Below are 22,120 nucleotides of genomic sequence, written 5' to 3' on the forward strand. Positions count from 1 at the left end.
GCTGGAGTTCTTGACAAAGATGCTACATAACCCATGCTGCTGTTTTGTCTGTTCTTGGTCAAAGCATTATCATGAATAACATGCATATTTTAATAAAAATATATGAAGAATGAATATTCTGATTCTGCGTCCTTATTTCTCTTCCAACAAGGAATGAGACCACTGAAAAAGTTCAAACACTTCTTGAGTGCTTGGAAGCTGGGACATAGATTGGCAAGATACACATCTTAGAAGATTGGAATACCCACATGGGAGGGGATTGCTCAAATTTTGTTGTCAATTATACCAGGGCAACCAACCCAATGGCGTTACAGCCATGTCGGTGGCAGCAGAATAAGACCCATTTTTATTAAGGATAACATGCATTTCTGCCCAGTTGTCAGGCATTCAATGAGTGCAGCTGGGCCACAGCAGAACCATTTGATTAGCTAAGGCAGTGAGGTGACTTCTTTTTAAGCCCAGCATCTACAAAGGATCAGAGGCAGCTCAACATACACACCTGAGGATTCTCTGCCTCCTTGTGTTCACCTCACTCCAAGCCTTGCTCCTGCATGGCTCCAGCCAAGACCCTCTCTTATTCCAGTCCTGTCCCAATCTTGTTCCTGCCTTGGAACCAGCCCTGCTCCTGCCTTCCCTGACTACAGGTAATCTGCTTCTGTCTCTCAGCTCTGATTCCTGGCTCTGCCTCGTCCCTCGGGTCTGGCACTTGGACTCAGACCCCTACGAGTGATTCCTGCTACAAGCACTGGGCATGACCATCTATGACCAGGTCTCCTGACATAAACTGAGTTCTAAAAATGTGTTATTTTCTTGTAGTCTTGTACATGCTCATGAAGAAAAACCTGATTTAAAATCTATTCCTGGATATGAGTTTCTATAATATTTCTCAGACACATCTATGAGTTAAAACAAAGAAAACATTGAACCTGATTCCCCATTGCCATGCACATTGTTCAGTCATTTACACCTCTGTAAAGTAGGTATACAAGGCTATTATTCTAATGCATTCATTTTTTCTCTTTACCCTATGTAAAGAGCTACAAAAAGGTGCAACACAGCAAATGTTCAGGCTCAGAATGTATAATTATAGTTTCCTAGGCATTTTTTTACAGGTCTTCCTCCTATCATTGAAAATTATTGTTGATGGCAAAGAATGTCATTTCCAAAGGGGGAGGAGGAAGAGAATAGAACAAGCCATTCTTTCTGCACTACTCACAGAGAATGTCACGGACAGCAGTCAAAGAAGTCAACAATTCTATATTTCTATTTAGAGGAATGATTAATGCAACTAGAGCTTTATAAAAGGATTACTACCTTGGAGGGGCTATGTACGTCTTCTCTGGTACAAACCACCACTGAAAGGAACCAGGGGAGGTGTCTTAGCAGTAACAAGAAAATCAGCATTAGGTGCACAACATGGAAAACGCATTTTAAACTACTTGCTTTTAAACAATGAATCATGGCAACTCTACATGTGCTGTCATATTACTAAGAAAGGAGGAAATTTCTACAGGGAATCTGTAAAAGCTATCTAAGTAGGGGTTATTTACTTATTTTTAACTGGCTGTATTTATTTAAGATAAGACAAATCAAAAGCAGTACAATAAGTGCAGATCATCCTAGTAATATTTAGACCCTTAAAAACATCACTCTGTATTCTTGCCTATCAAGTCACCCACAAGATGCACTAATCAAATATACAAAGAATCAAGCACACATTTACACATTTTAAAAAGGGCACCCCACTGGGAATTAAATATCAGTGTTCTTGGTGTATCATACACTGTCCAAAAATGGAGAAAGATCAGTTCCTAATCTCACCATTGCTTGCAAATAAATTTAATAAATTAGATTATCTGAATAGTGGTGACTATCTTGCTATTTCTATTGCATCAACATCCAAACTTGGCTGAGTCCTCCTTCCCGCAGGTAGGTTTTCCAGAATGGGATACTGTGGTTTTAAATTGGTTTGCCAATTAGGAGGAAAAAAATCACAAGGCTCCTAGGGAAATATAAATGACTGAAAAAATGAAGAAACTTAAAAAAAAATCTTGACATCCTAAGGCAGGTCTACACTACGGGGGGCTAAGTCGACCTAAGTTACGCAACTCCAGTTACGTGAATAATGTTGCTGGAGTCAACATATCTTAGGTCAACTTATTGCAGTGTCTACACCACACTGGGTTGATGGGAGAAACTCTCCCTTCGACTTAGCTTATACTTCTCTTCCAGGGGAGTACTGGAGTCGACAGGAGAGTGATCAGCAGTCAATTTAGCGGGTCTTCGCTAGACCCGCTAAATCGACTCCTGGTGGATCGATCACCACGTGTCAACCCCCCAGTAAGTGGATACAAGCACTTAGAATATAGAGCCTCCCCAAACAATCCTCAAAACAGAATTTTGCCTAAAATGCATAATTACTGGGTTCCACCTGGCACCATCAGTAGTTCCAGAAAAGAACCAAAGTGGAGGGAAAAGGAAAACAATGCAGAGCTTTGTTTCCATGGAGCATTGGTTCCAAAGGAAGCCACATTAAATTGGGGCTTTCCTGCATCCACTTCTTTAAAAATCACTGATCTAGCTGCTCAATAATGAAGTTGCAAATCAGACTGTGGTAAGATTTGTTTTTCCCCTTTGTCACGTCCCAGACAGTTAAACCCTGGGCTTCCAAATTCACTCTAGGGCCAAAGGTAAATCTGTTTTTAAAAAAATCAGTTATATTAATAGATAAAAGTGATTAGGCAAAGGATACAATCATTCCCCCCTCAGCTAAGTTAGTCCTTTCCATCAAGGATAGGATGAACTTGGATTACTGTCCAAAATCCACATTATATTAAGTTAAAAATAAAAACCATTTATAAAATGGATACAGCTTAGGTGATAATCCTAAGCACTTGAACATTTGTTATTCAAAAAGGAAAATTGGAAGAAAGAAAATACTCGTTATGCACTTCCAGCATGATTGTGAATCACTGATAAGGACTCTCTGGGTGTGGTTTTCTAACCATTTATGCACCCACCTTATAGTAGCTCCATCTAGTTTGCATTTTCCTAGTTTGTTTATGAGAAGGTCATGCGAGACTGTATCAAAAGCCTTACTAAAGTCAATATATACCATGTCTACTGCTTCCCCCCATCCACAAGGCTTGTCACCTTGCCAAAGAAAGCTATCAGCTTGGTTTGACACCGTTTGTTCTTGACAAATCCATGCTGACTGTTACTTATCATCTTATTATCTTCTAGATGTTTGCAAATTGATTGCTTCATTATTTGCTCCATTATCTTTCCTGGTATTAAAGTTAAGCTGATTGGTCTGTAATTCCCCGGGTTGTCTGTATTTCCCTTTTTATAGATGAGCACTATATTTGCCCTTTTCCAGTCTTTTGGAATCTCTCCCATCTTCCATGACTTTTCAAAGATAATCGCTAATGGCTCAGATATCTCCTCAGTCAGCTCCTTGAGTATTCTAGGATGCATTTCATCAGGCCCTGGCGACTTGAAGACGTCTAAGTAATTTTTAACTTGTTCTTTCCCTATTTTAGATTCTGATCCTAGCTCATTTTCACTGGCATTCACTATGTTAGACATCCAATCACCACCAACCTTCTTGGTGAAAACCAAAACAAAGAAGTCATTAAGCACCTCTGCCATTACCAAGCTCTCCTCTCCTCCACATACGATTTTTCAAAATCCCACCACCACAGCAACCTACAGAAATAGATGTGTCTTGAAGCATGTTCTGAAGATCAATAAACGTAGGCTATTTCAGACCAGTAGTAGAAGCTTGTTCCTAAGCTGAGGGACCCTCAAAGAATGATGAACCGCCCATCCCTTCTCTTTTAAATGGAGGAGTCAGCTTGAAAGCCTCCTCTGATCACAACTGTGGCATTATGGCATAAAGAGAGAGGTGGTCTCTTAAGTTGCAAGGTCTCAGCCCATTTAGGGCTTTATAGATAGAAAACAGGACCTTAAATTCAATTCCAATACGAGCAGGAAGCCAGCATAGATCATGGAGCATAAGTGACGTCCTGCCACCAAGACGCACTACCCATATTGCAGCAGTCATTTGTCTCTTAAAATAAGATATCATTATTTCTCTCATGTTATTAGGAAAAGCCTGGCTGTGAAGAAAAATATTTAGAAGTCCTGATAATATTAAAGTCAGACAAGTCAAACTTTTTATTAAACATCAATAACCCACTATGTGTGGTGTTTTCCTTGACAGCATTAATTTAATTTCAGTTTCCTCCTCTATTTCTATCAGTAAGAGAATCTACATGTTTTCAGAGCCTTACATAATATAAATGGTTGTAAGCCTGCTAAAAATTCATGCAACTGTGTATTTGTAACTTCAAATATGGAATTTTGCAGGAATGGAAAACAGTAACATTCATACTGACCAAGTTATCCAAACAAAGAAGGGCAAGCTGTTGTAAATCAATGTAGCCCTATTTACTGTTTAACTCATAATAAGTAGTAATTTATACAGTAAACAAAGTATTGGTGCTACTATAGTCTATCCTAGACAGGGCTTTGGCGCTGTGGTCCGGCTCCGCTCCAGCTCCAGGCAAAAACCTGAAGCTCCACTGCTGCTCCGTGCTCCAGAGCCCTGATCCTAGAAGTATTCTCTATCTCAGTCTCTGAAACAGGCCCTCTCATGCACAAAGGCAGGAACCAGAGAGAGTCATCAGGAAGTGAGGCACTGTAATATGTCTGTCAGGAAAAGTGGCGACTTTGAATTTCCTACTGAAGTTTCACCCTTTATAGAACAGATACCTTAGGATACCTGCTCCCAATTTCTCCTTTTATCAGCTAGTTTGGCAAGTAATTAGAATGGAAGGGGCTAATCCAGTGTAACAGCAAAGGAAATAGTGGTGTCTGGACTCAGACTAATTTAATAGAATTGTAAAATGTTTAACATGTTTTCAAACAAATCATCAGCATTAGTAACACAAGTAGAAACAATGAAGAATAATGAACACAGTTGCTTGATCTGAGGAAATATGACACTAAAACATTATAACCATAGCTCCAACATGAGGCCAGTTTTAAGACCCTATCTAACTCCCACATGCAAATGCTAACATTCTCAGCATTATCAGGAAAATTCATTTTCATTCATTCATTTTCTTTCTTAAACAATTATGCATTTGCAACCAGATGAAGTCTGGAAACAAAGATTTGTAGGAAAGAATGGGTTCTGCTCCATAGGTAAAGATATATGTAAGCATGAACTTTTAAAATAGACCAGATTATCACTGATGTAACTTCATTGATACCAGAAATAAATTTGGCCCATTGTTTTTTAAGTGATTAAAAATCATGGGAAATGTTATTTCTTCAGAAACATCTTAATATTTGTAAAACAAATGTTATATTGCCTTTTAAATTATATAGCACATTATTGATGGAAATATTTTTCATTGGTTAGTGTGCAGACATAAATATATTTTATTGCCATTTACTGATTAAAAATCTTCCAAGCATAATTAAAATCTTATTTCTGAGCAGGAGAGTAGCAGGTTGTTTAACTAACATATTTATATGATGCCCATTAACTAGTATCTGCCTCATATTCTAATGTATTTATTCTCTCTGCACTCCTGCAAGTCAGGGACACATCATCCCCACTTTACAGATGGAGAACTGAGGCACAGAGAGACTAAAGGCAGATCTATACTACTGCATATGTCAATCTAACTTACGTCACTCAGGAGTGTGAAACCCTCCATCCCCCCTCCCCAAGTGACGCAAATTTCACACTGTCCACACCGATGCTATGTTGGTGGGAGACACTATCCCGCTGACACAGCTTCTGCGTCTCACTGAGATGGAGTAATTATGCCGATGGGAGAATGCTGAAAGGCCTAAATACATGTGAGGATCGGGGTCTAAGGCTTGAACAAGGTCACACAGGAAGGCAGCAGCACAGCAATGATTTGAATCCAGATCTCTAGTCAAACCAGCTGGAGGGAAGAACTTAATCAGAAAAATGTGAATGATAATTGGGAATCCTTTAAGAACATCTTAATAGAGGCCCAAAATGCCAAATCCTACAAATTGAGGGAGAAGGCCTTGCTGGTTAAAAAAAATAAAATAAAATAAAAATACTGACCTGGTTTAGAGGAGAAGTGAAGGCACCAATCAAAACAATTTAAAATTATATAACAAATAGAAAAAGGGAACGTTGATAATAATGAATATAAATAAAAAGTTAGGAATTGTAGAAAATTGATAAGGAAAGCAATAGAAAACAAGGAGAAATCTATGACCAGCCTAGTTAAGGACACTAAGAAGAAAATATATATATTAGAAACAAAAGGATTCCTGACAATGGTATTGATCCATTACTAGTGACAGAACTATCAATAATTCAGAAAAGGCAAAAGTGTTCAATAAATATTTGTTCTATATTGGGGGGGGGAGGAACAGATGACAGACAAACAGATGACAGACAATCCCATTCCATTAGTATCTACTGGCAGATGTTAACCAGAAACTACTAAAATTAGACATTTTTAAATCAGCAGCTCTATGTAACTTGCATCCAAGAGTTTTAAAAGAGCTGGCTGTGGAGCTCCCTAGACCATTAATGATGATTTTCAATAAGTCTTGCAGCACAGAAGAAGTTCCAGAAGACTTGAAGAAAGCTAATGTTGTGCCAATTTTTAAAAAGGGTTAATAGGATAACCTAGGTAATTATAGGCCTGTCATCTTAACATCAATCCCGGGCAAGATAATGGAGCAGCTGATATGGGACTCTATTAATAAAGAATTAATAAAGAATTGTAACTAATGCAAATCAATATAGATTTATGGAAAATAGATCCTCTCAAACTAACTCGATATCTTTTTTGATGAGATTACAAGTTTGACTGAAAAGATAAGTGTCAATGTAATATACTTCTCTAAGGCATTTGACTTAGTACCACACAACGACATTTTGACTAAAAAAACTAGAATGATATAAAGTTAACATGGCACATTAAATGGATTAAAAAGCTCTGATAGATCTCAAAATGCAATTGTAAAGGGGGAATCAATCAGTGAGAGCATGTGTTCAGTGCGGTTCTTGGCCTTATGCTATTTAACATCTTTATCAATGACCTGGAAGGAAAAATAATTCACTGATAAAGTTTGTAAATGACACAAAAATTGGGGAGTGGTAAATAATAAAGAGAACTGGTCACTGATTCAGAGTGATCTGGATTGTTTGGTAAACTGGGTGCAAGCAAACAATATGTGTTTTAATATGGCTTAATATATAAATGTAGGAACAAAGAATTTAGGCCATACTTACAGGATGAGGGACTCTATCCTGGGAAGCAGTGCCTCTGAAAAAAAACGGGGGTCATGATAAATAATCAGCTGAACATCAGCTCTCAATGCGACACTGTGGCCATAAGACCTAATGTGATCCTGGGATGCATAAAAAGGGGAATCTGAAGTATTTCTTCATGGTGGAATGCACATGCTCCCATATTTAGGACCCTCTGGTTGAGCAAACACTGTGAGGCTATAGGCAAAGTACATTGGAGTTTGAGGTCTGTCTTTAGCTATCTTTGTTTTAAAAACAACCCTTTGTACAGTAACCATAATCAGAGTATTAAAGAGCTTGTATAGTATTATCAAAGTTGTATCTAAACAATGTGTGTGTGTAAGAACTTTTCCAGGCACACAGAGTCAATGTAGGGGAAGGAGGCTAGCAAACTCTTTAAAGACACAATGTCAACTCATCTTTGGAACAAAATATGTTTTATAAAGAAAATCTGAGGATATTTAGATTTTTTTTAATCAGTTAGAAAGGACTGTTTTAAAAACAAATAAATCTGTAGTACCTGCAACCAACACATGGCACCATTGAGAAAGTGAAAGTGAAACAGAAAGAAAACACACACAACAAAAAACGACTCCATTCATTTTCATTGTCTGAGTTAGGACAAATGCAAAAGCTTGAATAGTGAAAAATCAGTTACATTCTTCAACTTCTTTCTATTTCAATTATCTATTATTTATGAGTAGCTATGTGTTTGGTTGTAATTTTAAGCTGACAGTGTCTCATTAATAACTAGGGCACTAGTGCAAAGCAAAAAAATTCTGATACAATGTTTAACTCCGCATACTGTGTTTCATTGTCTGAATATATACACTTTCCTTTCCAGATGGATTGTTTTTTAATGAAGCTTTTCCAAAACTTATAGCAATTATAAAGTGTAACACTTACAATATACAGACCAGGTGAAGATACAGATAAAGCCCCCCTCTGTCTTTGGCCTGTGCTATTGAGTTTAAACTTCTTGTCCCCCTTCCATCAAGGTCCTGTACAATTATGGCTTGTCTGCACATGGAGTTCTTCAAGAAGAGCCATTCAGGAATAACTCAATGCATGGACACTCTTATGCCCTGATCTTGTGAACTGCAGACTGGCAGCCGCTCTTCACTGCCTCCTCCCCAGGGCCGGCTCCAGGCACCAGCTTGGGGAGGCAGATTCTAAGTGGCGGCATTCCATCCAATCCTAGGGTGGCATGGCCACCTTTTTTTTTTTTTTTTTTGGTTTGCCACTCCGGTCGCCCTGCCTTTTTTTGTTGTGTGTGTTTTTTTTGTTTTGCCAACGACTTTCAGTGCGCCACTGTAGGGGTCGGCGGCGCGGAGGAGGGGAGCGCCCTGCTGGGAGCTGGCTGCGCGCTCTGTCTGCCCCAGCCGGTGCCAGGTCTGCAGCAAGCCCGGCAGCCCGCATCCTTCCCTCCCCGCCGACGGACGACTTTCAATTCACCTGCAGGCGGGAGCGGCGCGGAGCCCTCTCGGCAGGCGGTGCAGCGGGAGGGGCTGCGTGGCGAGCGCCCGGGCTGAAGGAAGCCCTGGCCACCCCCTTCTCTCTCTCTCCCCCGCTAGCCGGGGTGCGCACTCCGCTGCCCGGGGCATGTCTGCAGTGGAGGGAGTCCCGCTAGCCAGAGTGCAGCCACTGCCTGCCCAGAGGCTCACCAGCACAGCCGGGGGAGGCAGCCACAAGCCGCCAAGTAAGTGGCACTGAAAGTTTTCACCCTGTTTTTTTTTTTTGCTTGGGGTGGCAAAAAAGCCAGAGCCGGCCCTGCTCCTCCCCCATTATGTATGTAGAACATAGCTGGATGCTGCTCTGTTCTTGCCTCCATGAGATGTTGTGGAGGCAGAAAACATCGGCAGGGTGGAAACACATCCAGCACCCCCAATATTTCCATTGCAGAGGTACTAGTCAATGGAACTTAATCTCCCCTGTTTGAATTACACATGGGGAGGAGGCAGGGACTCCTTTACTTTTTGCACTGGTCCTGGTGCCTTTTTGCACAGAGGACAAGTAATCACAAGAATACAATTTGCAGGGACACATCAGATAACTGTTTATATGTCAATTGTGTAATATTATTTTTATGTAACCTGAACAATTCCCTAAAATTAGTATCTAAAGAAATCCATGACTTTGGGAAAATATTTAGATTTAAAGTAATGTATTCAGTATCTAAATTGCTACTTATAAACATCCCAGATGCTGACAGGCATGGTTTGATAAATATGAGTAAAGTCAGGTGGTTCAATGTAATCAAGTCACTAAACACATCCTGGATGGTGTAAAGAGGCTCACTCTATAATAAAAAATGTCCTGTTAAACAGAAAGATCTGATGATTAAATTACTGCATATTTCTCTAAAAAAAAATTAATTGTTACAATAGTGATCTTATTTTATGTTTGTTTTGTTTCAGATATTTACATGTCAATGATTTGTACACCTGTTAAAATGTTCTAAATAAGTAGAGTGTATATCTATTTTTAAAAGAAAATGTCTGGCGTAACAGCAAACTACAGATATCAAATAAAATTTAATACCATGTAATATTCAAATTGTATAAAATATAAAGGAAAAAAAACAGCCGTACATCAAATAATGAAGAGGATTGATCACTGATTCAGAGTGATCTGGATCATTTGGTAAAATGGTCACATCCAAACAATATGCATTTTAATATGGCTAAAAAGTAAGAGTATACATTGAAGAGCAAAGAATGCAGGCCGTAATTACAGGATGGGGGGCTCTATCCTGGGAAGCAGAGACTTGGAAACAAATTTGGGGATCATGGGAGATAATTAGCTGAACATGAGCTCCCAATGTAAAGTTGTGTCCAAAAGAGCTAATGTTATCCTGGGAATGCATAAACAGGGGAATCTCGAGTAGAAGAAGAGAGGCTATTTGACCTTTGTTTGGCACTGGTGCAACTGCTCCTGGAATACTGTGTCCAGTTCTAGTGCTCACAATTCAAGAGGGATATTCATAAATTGGGACGGGTTCAGAGATGAGCCACAAGAATGATTAAAAGGTTAGAAAACATGCCCTATAGTGATAGAGCTAAGCTAAATAGAATCTATTGAGCTTAATAAAGGGGAGGTTAAGGGGCTACTTGATTATGGTCTATAAGTATCTACATGGGGAATAAACATTTAATAATGGGCTCTTCAATCTAGTAGAGAAAGGTATAATATGAGCCAATGGTTGGAAACTGAAGTGAAACAACTTCAAACTGGAAGTAAGGCATAACTATTTAATGGCAACAATAATTAACCATTGGAATAATTTACCAAGAGTCGTAGTGGATTCACCATCACTGACAATTTTTAAACAAAAATCAGCTGTTTTTTTTAAAGAAATGTGCTAGGAATTATTTGGGGGAAACTCTCTGGTTTGTGTTATAGATATGGTTAGTTTAGATGATCACAATGGTTCCTTCTGGTTTTGGAATCTATGAATATGAAGTGTAAAACAGACAGACATGGTAGTACCAGGAAATAATGAGACAATATTGGTTAGCATGAATGGCAATGGTCTCAACATACCAGCAACCTAATTGTTGTCAGGGTTTTTTGATATAGATATCCTGGCCAAGCAGAGCTTTTAAAAGGCATTTGAAACATATTCTGCAAAATACTGTAACCCTTAGTTTACGGCAATAAATTCTTAAAATTTAGACAAAGATTTGCAGGTCTTTCTTAAATTGCTTCGGATAAAGGAGGACGGCAAACTCAAGCTGCAAAATGGATTTCTGTAACCACAATTTATATGATTTGATTAGCAAGTACAGTTTTACTGTTTTCATGCTACAGAATTCCTGAAAATGGTTTCATGAATAAATGCTGTCCCACATTCATAGAAATAAAATGTATTGGACTGTGGCCTCACTTTCAAATGAAGAGAAGAAAATTAAGGTTTAATAAAAGTTGTATCCATTTATAAAAGTAGTTAATGTTTAAAAAGCATAATCAAACTTTAAAATAGTTTAAACCAGAGGTTCTCAAACTGTGGTCCACGGACCACCAGTGGTCCGCAAGCTCCATTCAGGTGGTCCATGGATAGTTCCCTCTAAGGTGCGTGCCTGGGCAGCCACACATGAGAGAATGAAGGGCCACCCACCTTATTAGTGGAGCCGCACAGGCGTAGCTCCACTAATTAGGTCCCTGGAGAAGACGCACATGTAAGGTGAGGTGGTGGCCTTGGGGGGAATAGGGGGTAGTTGGGAGGGGGCAGTGGAGTGAGAAGAGGGGATGGGGGGAATTTGGGATGTGTAGGGCTGCGGCAGTCAAAGAAAGAGGCGACTTTTCCCAGCTCCAGGGCTGCTGTGGTGGGGGAGAGACCCCCCTCCTTCCCAGCCCCAGCTCGGGAGCTGACACAGTGGGAGAGAGAGGGCACATCCATCGCATTAGAAAGGTAAGACTACTGAAATTAAAATATGAGTTGTGTGCTTTTATTTGTAGAACAAAAAAACCAATTATTATTATGGTTTTTTTAATATAGCGCTTTTGTCCAAAGCTCTTTACAATAGTTAGCTAGCGGTACAAGCAACATTTGGAAAGATCATTAAGTGGTCCGCCGAGACCCTCAGCAATTTTCAAGTGGTCCGTGAAAAAAAAAGTTTGAGAACCACTGGTTTACGCATTCTTGGATAATTTCCTTGATAATAAGATGTCTTATTGAAAAGGGGCTTGCAAAGGCTGTTGCTTTTGGTAAATCTAATGTTTTAACACATATTATTTGAAATCAGAGGCTGAGAAATGCACGTTAGTAGAAATATGGCTCAGATTAAAGTAACAGGATATTTTACTATTTGTCTAACAACTATTGCTAAACTGCAATGGAACAGTCATGAAAATATATGTGACATTTACATGAGTACCAGACTCTTTCACTCTGTGGCAGACCACGCTAAATTAATTCCTCATTATTCTGACATTTCAAAATGTTACTAAGATTAACTTGATACAATGAAATGGTGCTCCCACTCACTAAGAAGAACAAACATTCACAAAAGCATGGACTTGAAGCTGCAAATCCTTACACAATAATGATGGTAGAAAATATGCCACAGAACAGTTCTCCACTGGAAAATGCAGTTGTATCAAAATCGAAACATTTCACGGGAACGTAGAAATTTTCAGTGGAAAAGAGTCAAATAAATCATTTTGACATTCTCAGTTTGTTTCAATAACGTCAAAACATTTTCATTTCACTTTTATATTATACTAGTATATTACTATGTAACATTATATGTTATATTTAATACATTATCATGTTTTGATTTTATCAAAATGAAACATTTTTACTTCACTGAAACAAAGTCATTCAACATCATAAAAAGTAAAGGTTTCTAATGTTTCCAAAAAAAGTTTTTCAGAATTTCCATTCAATGAAAAAAATTGAAATTTCGACTTTTCAGTCTGATTTGGAATGAAAATAAAATTTAAAAATGTCCAACTTTCTCAAATCATGGAAATTCCATTTTTCCAACCAGCTCTATTACAGAAGAAGTCCTTCCTTATGCAAGTACTCCCTTGAAAGCTTACATAGATTGTTAACTCTGAGTCACGGACTATTTTGGTTACATGTTCTTATAGTACTTAGCACCCTCCCTTTACTATGACCTCTATGTGTTAAGATGATACAAATACTAAATAATAATAATGGACAAGGTTTTACAGAATATGGTCTCATTTGTAAAAAATTAAAAATCATATTAGAACCACTGTTGGGAATAACCAGGGACAGCTACCACTGTCAGAAACCATTTATGAATGGGGTTCATTGTATATCACATTTACCTCTAGTTTGCTTGATGTTAATGAAAATATGTAGACTGATGTATGCATTCAGATACCATGAGAATTGGTGCATAGTCTTTGATGCATTTCTAACTATCTTAGGTACTTATATGTCCCTGATCCCCATTTTACATCACAGTTAAACAGGCCCTTAGCCTGAGCCAACTGGCAAGGGCCAGCCACAGGTTTCTAATTGTAGTGTATACATACCCTAAGTGACTTGCCCAGGGTCACATAAGATGTTTGTGGTGAAGCAGGTATGGAGCCTGGGTCTTCCACAGTCCAGCTGGTGCTATAACTGCTGAACCATCCTTCTTCTCATCATAACAGACTGATTACATATGCTGATATTTAATGAGAAAATAAGTTTAATATTCAGCAAATATTACAACCTTTTATTGGAACTATTTTTGTATCTAGCTTGTGTTTTTGTATGGCTAGAGAATGATCACCCAAAATGTTTGTTCTACTTCGAGAGAGATTCTCTATTTGGGGAACATGGCTGGAGCTAATACTCTCTCTCTCACATCAGAAAGAAATATTTCAAATTCTTGACCACAGAGTCAGAGTTTAAGTCCAGACGGGTTCACCAGATTATCTAGTCTGACCTGTTGCATTTTACAAGCCACTATATTTTGTATTGCAAAGAGGATTTTTTATAGTTTCCTTTTTCTGTTAAAATTGATAGCGGCAATGAGAAGTCGGATTTTCAAAATACTAGAATCTCAGGGTTGTGCCATAAATGTGTATTCAATTGCATGCCTAATTTGCTTGCTTAATTACCATGATTTTGTGTGCAATTTGAGTTCGTAAGTGCACAGTTCACTGGTTAGGCATCTAATTGGCTATTTGTGGGTACAACTGCAGTAATTGCATGTATACATTGAGCATACAGTTGAGTCATGTAGTCCGCAAGCAAGACAATAGGTGGACAACCCGCATCAGTGACTGGATCCCCAGAGACCACAAGCGACTGCTGGGCAGACCGAAAACGCATTGGACCGATCCCATGACAAAACTCTTTGGCCAAAAATGGAAAGAACATGCTCGCAACAAAATAGAATGGTGTTGTGTCCATTTGCGTTCATGGAGGGACGGACGAGGGCATGTCAGACAAAGGTGACACAGTTGGGCATTCTTATTTTGGACATAGACATAAGCTTTTGATGTTTTAAAACATCAGCCCCTCAAAAGAAGAGGGAAAAAAAGTATTGCATTATAGAGAAAAGACAAGTCCTCAGCTGGCATTAATCAACACTGCAAATTGACTTCACGCAAGCTATGCCAATTTATACCAGTTAAGAATCTTGCTGATAATGTTTCTTACACTGTGTCCTCAATGGATCACCAGCTCTAACTGGCGCATATAATACAAGGAGACAAGGTAGATGAGGTAATATCTTTTATTGGACCAACTTTTGTTGGTAAGAGAGACAAACTTTTTAACTACACAGAGCTCTTCGTCAGGTCTGAAGAAGATATTACCTCACCCACCTGTCTTTCTAATATCCTGGGATCAAAACGACTACAACTACATTCTGTATAATGCAACTCACTTGTGCCATGTTCTAAAGTTGGAACACTGATACTGCACGCATCTACGCATATCAAGCACAATTACTCTTACTCCTCCTTCTCAATACTCAGGGTATGTCTACACTACGGGATTAATCCGAATTTAGATAATTCGAATTTGGGAAATAGGTTGTATAAATTCGATTGTGCGCGGCCACACTAAGCACATTAATTCGGTTTTTAACCACATTAATTCGGTGGTGTGCGGCCACACTACCCCATTAATTTAACCACATTAATTCGGTGGTGTGCGGCCACACTAACCCTAATTCGAATTAACAAAATCGATTTTGGCGCTACTCCGCTCGTCGAGGTGGAGTACAGAAATCGATTTTAAGTGCCCTTTAATTCGAATTAACTGGCTCTGTAGTGTGGACGGGTGAAGGGTTAATTCGGATTAACGCAGCTAAATCCGAATTAAAGTCGTAGTGTAGACCAGGCCTCAGTCATTACCATTTGTTCTAATCCTCTGCAAAACTTGATTGGAATTCTACAGGCTCAGAGTATCATAACCCTCAATGTCAGCACACACACACACACACAACGCAAGGTTGAGGTTTTTTTAGTTCTTATTTTACACCAAATTTTAGTCTCTGAACAAATTGTCAAACAGATAAGGAGGTGTGCTGTGGAGATGATATAATAATGAGCTGCCTAGGGCTGGGCATGGATGTATCCCTATAATATGGAGAAGGTAAATTCATAGATCTGTTCTTTATATAGTAGAGTAAACAGAAATGTCAGTTCTGAGGAGATTTCATGGAACTATGGTGCTATATTAGGGATTCATTGATAGAGAAAAGGAAAAAAACAATAAAGAGAACCCCTCTCATTGGAAAGTGTTGTCTTTTCTTAACTACCTTCATGTATTTTTAACTATCTTCCTACTCATTATAGCAGTTCCTAAACACATTTATTTTTTATATGAATTATGTATTGCTGCCACAGGTCTTAGCAACCTAAAAAGTGAGTATCAACTGTAAGCCTCAGAGGATGCAACTAATTGTTTTTTTTTCTTCTGTCCCCTTCCAAATGCAGTTTCTATTAATATGTAATGACGATTTTGATTTGAGATGTCCTCAGTAAGTTCACACTGTTGTTCAGTGATCTCACTTGTTTTAAACATGTGGATTCAGCACTATTATAAGGTTGTAGTTCTTCAAAGAGGCCATTTTTGCTTGGTAACCCTCTTGTAACTGGATATAGAAGCAGCAGTGACGATTACAATAGCAATTGCCTTTTCCATTGAGTGTTCGCTGGCATATCAGAGCATACCAAAGTTGGTATGAGCCATACCAAAGAAAGCTTATGTCACTCTTGGCTTTCACATTGACCTTCTAATTTTTACCCAATTATATTTGTGAACCTTTATTATTTATATTCTAGTAATTTGTTGTGGTGGGGGGAGTTTGCCAGGTTATATTGTTCATTGCTGATTTAGCTAATTTAAGTCCCTGCTCCACGTATGTAGATATCACAGTTTTGGACACAATGTTGGGGAAGCTTTGCTGAGCTGATAAATAAAGCAAAATATATATTTATTTGGCTAACACAGCTCCTGAATAGATAAGAGTAAGTCACGTCTGAAGCATTTTGCAGAGGAAGGTAAGATTAAGAGTGATGCAAAAATTAGTATCAAGGACATGGGAGAATATTTTAAGAAGGGTGTGGCTGTGATTTACATTAGGAAGTTGTACGAAGGCAAAAGGATCAATACTCAGCTGTTTTAAATTGCTGCAGCTCCACTGAAGCCAATGTGCATTAAAGCCAATGCAGCAATGGACATTTTACACCAGCTGAGGGTCCACTTCAAGGAATGATTGACAATATTCAGAAATGCAGGATTCACTAATGAAACTACAAATGAAAGGGTCAAATTTTGTCCTCGGGTGCATATATGCAACTTCCATTGAAGTCAATAGGAACTGCACCTGTGTTTCTGACAGAAGATTTGGTATACGTTGTTTAGATAAATGGAATATATCACTGGGGACTATTGAATAAAATGTATTTTGTCAGTATGATAGCATGGCCACCCCTCTATCCCTTTGTGAGGGGAATGAAAATTACCTTGTGGTTATGATGCAGCTGCCACAGGCTAGTACTAATCCTCCTGCTGTGACACAAATCCAAATACAAAATTAATGGCTTCTTTCACAAAAGTCAAATGGCACGAGCAGATATTACCTAAAGCTTCCATAGCCACATAGTCTACAGTCTGTCAATCTCCTACTCTTTTATTTCAGGGAGAGTCTGCTCTCCTTCCAGTTCAACTCCCAGCGCAAATGACCCCCTGAACTTTCGATGGTCTTATTGTTTCCTACTTCTTTTCAGAGAGAAATCATAATAATCAGCAGTAACTGATGCATGCACCATGCAGTGGCGCTGGAAGATTTTTAGTAGTGGGGGTGCCAGCACCCTTACCCCTGTCCCTGCCCCCCACCCCAAGCTGAGGCTGGGAGCAGGGCTGTGTCTCTGGGGCGAGGATGGGACCCAGACAAGGGTAAGGGGGCCAAGGCTGTGGCCACAGCTGGGGGCGGGCATGGGCCCAGAAGCGGAGCCTCAGGGAGGGGCCGGCAGCTGGCAACCCACATGCAGGGCCAGGAGCATAGCCTCAGCTGTGGTGCCGTGTGCAGGGCCCTGGGAGTGGAGACTCAGGAGTGGGGAGCTGGGCGCGGGGCCCTGGAAGCTGAGGCGGGTCTGGCTGTTAAGCTAAATAGAACCATTCTGAGTGAGTCACCACTGCTGAAAAAGGTATTTTTTAGAAAGAGGATTTTGGTATTCTGGCCCCCTTTATCTACTTGTTGGTTCTAGAGAAAGACAGATTGATGGACTTAAGATATAGTGCCACATCACCCAGTCTCCTACAGCACACTAAGTGCTACCATTTCCTTTACAGCAAATTCTTGTGTTATATACTTTGACATATTGGCTAATAAACTTTAATAATCTTTTTAAAAGGATTAGCCAGAGAGATGGAAAATAGTGAAAGCCTATAAAACCCACTAAGATTCCAGCTGAATCTGTGGAAAGAGCAGTAATATTTTGAGGAGCTGAATTCAAGACTCTGGTAAATCTTAAGCTTCCTGATGAAATACTGGGAATAGGAGGAAAGGGGAACTTCAAAATTTAACTTATAGCCATAGTCTAGTAAACTGTGCTAGAGAGCCAGTAAATCTGGCTTATATCTTTCTCTTAATATCAATCAAGAGGGAACCCAGTTATTTTTAGAGCTCGAGCATAGGTACTTTTGCAAGAGGACAGGAAAATAACAGTCCTAATTAATTTTTCCTAGGCCTATTTATTTCCTGCTACCAATCTCTTCAAAAGTGTTCCCCCCCCCACACACACACACTTAGAAGAGCAACACCCTCAAATAATTATTCAGTTCTCCTATTGTTTATAAAAGATTAAATCATCCAATCAGGGAGCAGAAGCCATACCATGTGACTTAGGGGGGCTGGAAATGGGCTGAATTCCTACCCTGTCCACAACAAAGCATTCAAATCTTGAGTCAGTGTCCGAACGCCTCCCTGTCTTGGAGTTGTCTTTATTGGTTATTCAAAAATATTGTTGTGGATTGGGCAAAATGTGTCTGAAACTGATCCATGCAACTACCACTCATCATTTAAGACAGTAGTAAGAAGCCAATGAGCTCCTGCGTGGAATCAGAAAAATAGCAGCCTCCACAGCCACATGTCATTGTCCAAAACAAAGGGACATATAAACGGAGGGTTTTTCCCCCTGGGTATTCTTATGAGTAGAAGGGTGGGTGGGTGAGAAAGAGAGACAGAGGAAAACCTAGAGAGCAGGGATGTTCAAACAGTTTTTATAGTGAAGGTGCTGAGAGCCACTGAACCAAACTGTAAACCCTGTATATACTGGAAACCACTTCAAGCCAGGGGGTCAGCAGCACCCCCCAGCAGCCCTAGTTCCTGCACCTATGCTAGAGAGTGCTTTTGAGCTGAGTTCTGGCTGAGAAAAGGCAAGGCACTGTGAGGAAAGAAACCATCTCCTGTTTGAAACTGGATTGTATCCATTCTTTGTGAATAAATAGGGTTGCATCAACAAAATACCTGACTCCATCACCAGCTTCTCTTCCTAACAGAAACAACCCACAGGACCCCAAACTTTGGCTAACCACTTGGGCCAAAAGGGATAGCAATGTTAACACGAGATACACTCCTCACGCCTGGCTATTCATAAAGTTGATCGCCAAGATTTCTTTGAGTTCCCTGTAGGCCAGAGACACATTGCTAACCCTTTATATCTCAAATAGAACTAGCTGGGTGCACCTGTCGGCATGATTCAGCACTAATTACCCTGAATTTGATGGCGGAGACTAGCCACTGAGCAAGTGTCACTAAGAGGAGTCCTACTTTCCCATACTTAATAAGTCTTTTCCAAGTCAGGACTTATGTAGATATACTGGTAACAGTCTTCCATCAAGCTGGTCCAAGCTTTTTCCATCAGAACTCTCTCCTCAACAACTTTTTGGCCAAAACAAACATTTTAATGGAAAAATTCCATTTAGGCAAAATTTTCCATTTTTTAATCAAAAAGCTGCAAACTAACTTTTTTTGCTTTAGCTTTTTGAAAACTAAAGATTTTTCCTGATTATTTTAACTACTTTTTAAAAAGAAACTGAATATTTTAACCCAAAACTGTTTTTGACAACAAAACATTTCAGTTTAAAAAAATAATTTTTAAAATTACTTGTAAATATTCAAAGAACCAGTCTTATAAACAGTTCCTAATAACAAATATGTTCATTAAAAACTGTTAGCAGAACTACAAAAGACAATCAAATTTATAATATTTGTTCATGGTCAATTTGTGGCTAGGTCAAAGATCCAAATCAGATAAGAACATTGTTCTAAATAAATGAGATGGCCAAGTCTAAAAGGAACCTGGAAAATGGATGTTTTCAAGGCACTCATAAATTAGATGCAATTACACTTGTGTTAAGATAATTGTATCTGTAACTTGGGTTACCAAGGGGTATTAGCAAAGAAGGGTTATACATATTGTGTAATTTCCTAACAGTATATTCCTGTTTGAAAATAATTGTCAGACAAAACAAAGTGTTCATTAATATTAAATTTCTAGGTCTTGTGTTTGGAGTTTTCAACAGGAATGGAAAGAGTGGTAGCCCACTGGGAAGAGGGAAAATAATAGCCATCATAACACTGTTAAGTGAACTGCAGACTGCTGATTCAAGGACATACGCAGCAGTCAGGTGAATTTAAAGCCACTATATTCACATCTGTACGCAGCAGGAATCATGCAAGGCAATGGGGTAAGGAATATCTCCATGAATAAATATAATCCAATGTTTTTTCCTTAGAGAAAGAGGCCTGTCTATGTTAAATCTTTAAAACCTGGCCACCAGCAACAAGCTAAGTTCTGTACTAGTTAATACTTTTGCTTATTTGCTAGTTTTAGTCTTACCTGGTCAGCTTCCTGCTCAGTGAAGCTATCATGCAGATTAAAGTATGTTGGTTTAATGTAGGTTTTCTGTACAAAATGTAGCTAAAAGACCTGCAAGAGCATTGTATTTTTATAACCCTATTTCCAGGCTGTTGAGTGATCACTAAAAATGTGCGTGGGCAAAAAACAACAGGTGATATAAAGACAGACTTGCAACACAAAATTCAGATTCAGATTTTAAACCTCTCAAAGGCCCTGGTCCTGCAAATGTTTTTTTCTACTCATGTAAGTAATTCATTTATTTCAGTCAGACTTCTCATGTGAGTTAATTTCTCTTTGACTTCATATGGGAGCTGGAGGCACTCAGCACTTTGTGTCGATTCACCAAAGGAGTCCAATCCTGCAGTCATGCAACTAGCATTAATGGAAGCACTTGGAAAGAAAATGGCATTACAATTAATGACTAATGTAAGAGCACAACTTTTCTTTCATAAATGACATTCCAAATCCCTGTATAGGACATCGATTTTGCAGTCTCATTCTTTTACTCTTTGGTAAATTTTATGGTTGTTACCAAAGCAACATATTTACTAGGTTAGGATAAAGCTCACTGATGCATAAATTTGAGAAGCATCTCAGTTAGGATTTTTGTTTGTTTGATTGTTTTTTTATTATTTCAAACTTAGGCATTGTTTAGACATCTCCCTATCAATTGGTCTAATTATCTTCTGGTGTAAATTGGCACAACTCCACTGACCACAATGGAGTTGCACCAATTTGCACCAGCAAAGAATGTGACACCATAGAGTCAGTGTCAATGTAATTTCAAGCTGTTCTTATGTACATGACCTTGACAAAAATAAAATGTGTCAAGAATGTTTAGATCTTCAATTCCAAATTATATGTACTGTTTAAGATTTGTTACTAAATGTATTTGTAAATTTAATGTGATTATAAATGTGAGCAGTCTATGGTGGCTAAAAATCTATTATACATAATCTTAGAAGTCATGAACAAAATTCTATAATGTATTTTTATTGTGATTTATCATATTTGAATTAGTTTATGTGGTTTAATATGGCAGTAAATGATCTATTGCCCTCTGGAAAGAATATGTTGGAGGTCAGGATTAATATTTCTCTGTCATATATTTATACTGAACATTGATCAAAGACCACAATGTGGTCTAGCTCTTGTTGACTTCAGCTGAAAATAGCTAAATGACTACATTGTACTTGAAAGCAAAATATAGATAATATTTCTGAATGCTGTTCAAAGACCAGAGAATATTAAAAAATGAATGAATAATAATTGCATAACCAATGAGAATATAGTAATGCCCAGATAGAGCAGAAATGTATGTCACATTTATGTGAGACGTTTTATAAACAGCTGATTATTTCTCTTTATTCCCTTTGAGTGTTAGCGTTTGTTTTTTTAAACTTCATAATTTTCATTTGATAATTATAAAAATAATAACCTGATTTGGAGATTAATTTAAAATGTTAATTTTATGTTCATGGTTAAGACTACACGTGATCCAAATGGGAGATATGATTATTTATGTAGTTTTAAGCCGGCCCTCAAGCTCCCGCTGGGGAGCAGGGTCTGGGACTTGCCCCGCTCTGGTGCTCCGGTGCTGCAGCCGGGGATCAGGGTCCGGGGCCACACCACATGGCTCCCGGAAGCCATTTGAGGGAAGTGCTGCCCGGAGCCTGCACCCCGAGCCTCTCCCCACAGCCCAATCCCCTGCCCCAGCCCTGATCGCCCTCCTGCCCTCCAAACCCCTCGGTCCCAGCCCACAGCACCCTTCTACACCCCAAACTCCTCATCCCCTGCTTTAACACAGAGCCCTCCCCCCCCCCCGCACCTCAACCTGGAGCCCCCTCATGTTCCCTGAACTCCTTATTTCTGGCCCCACCCCAGAGCCCGCACCCCCAGCCAGAGCCCACACCTCTACCCCCAATTTCGTGAGCATTCATGGCCCGCCATACAATT

Source organism: Terrapene carolina, unplaced genomic scaffold, assembly GCF_002925995.2.
Source record: "Terrapene carolina triunguis isolate 2854851 unplaced genomic scaffold, T_m_triunguis-2.0 Scaffold62, whole genome shotgun sequence".
NCBI classification, from domain to species: domain Eukaryota; kingdom Metazoa; phylum Chordata; order Testudines; family Emydidae; genus Terrapene; species Terrapene triunguis.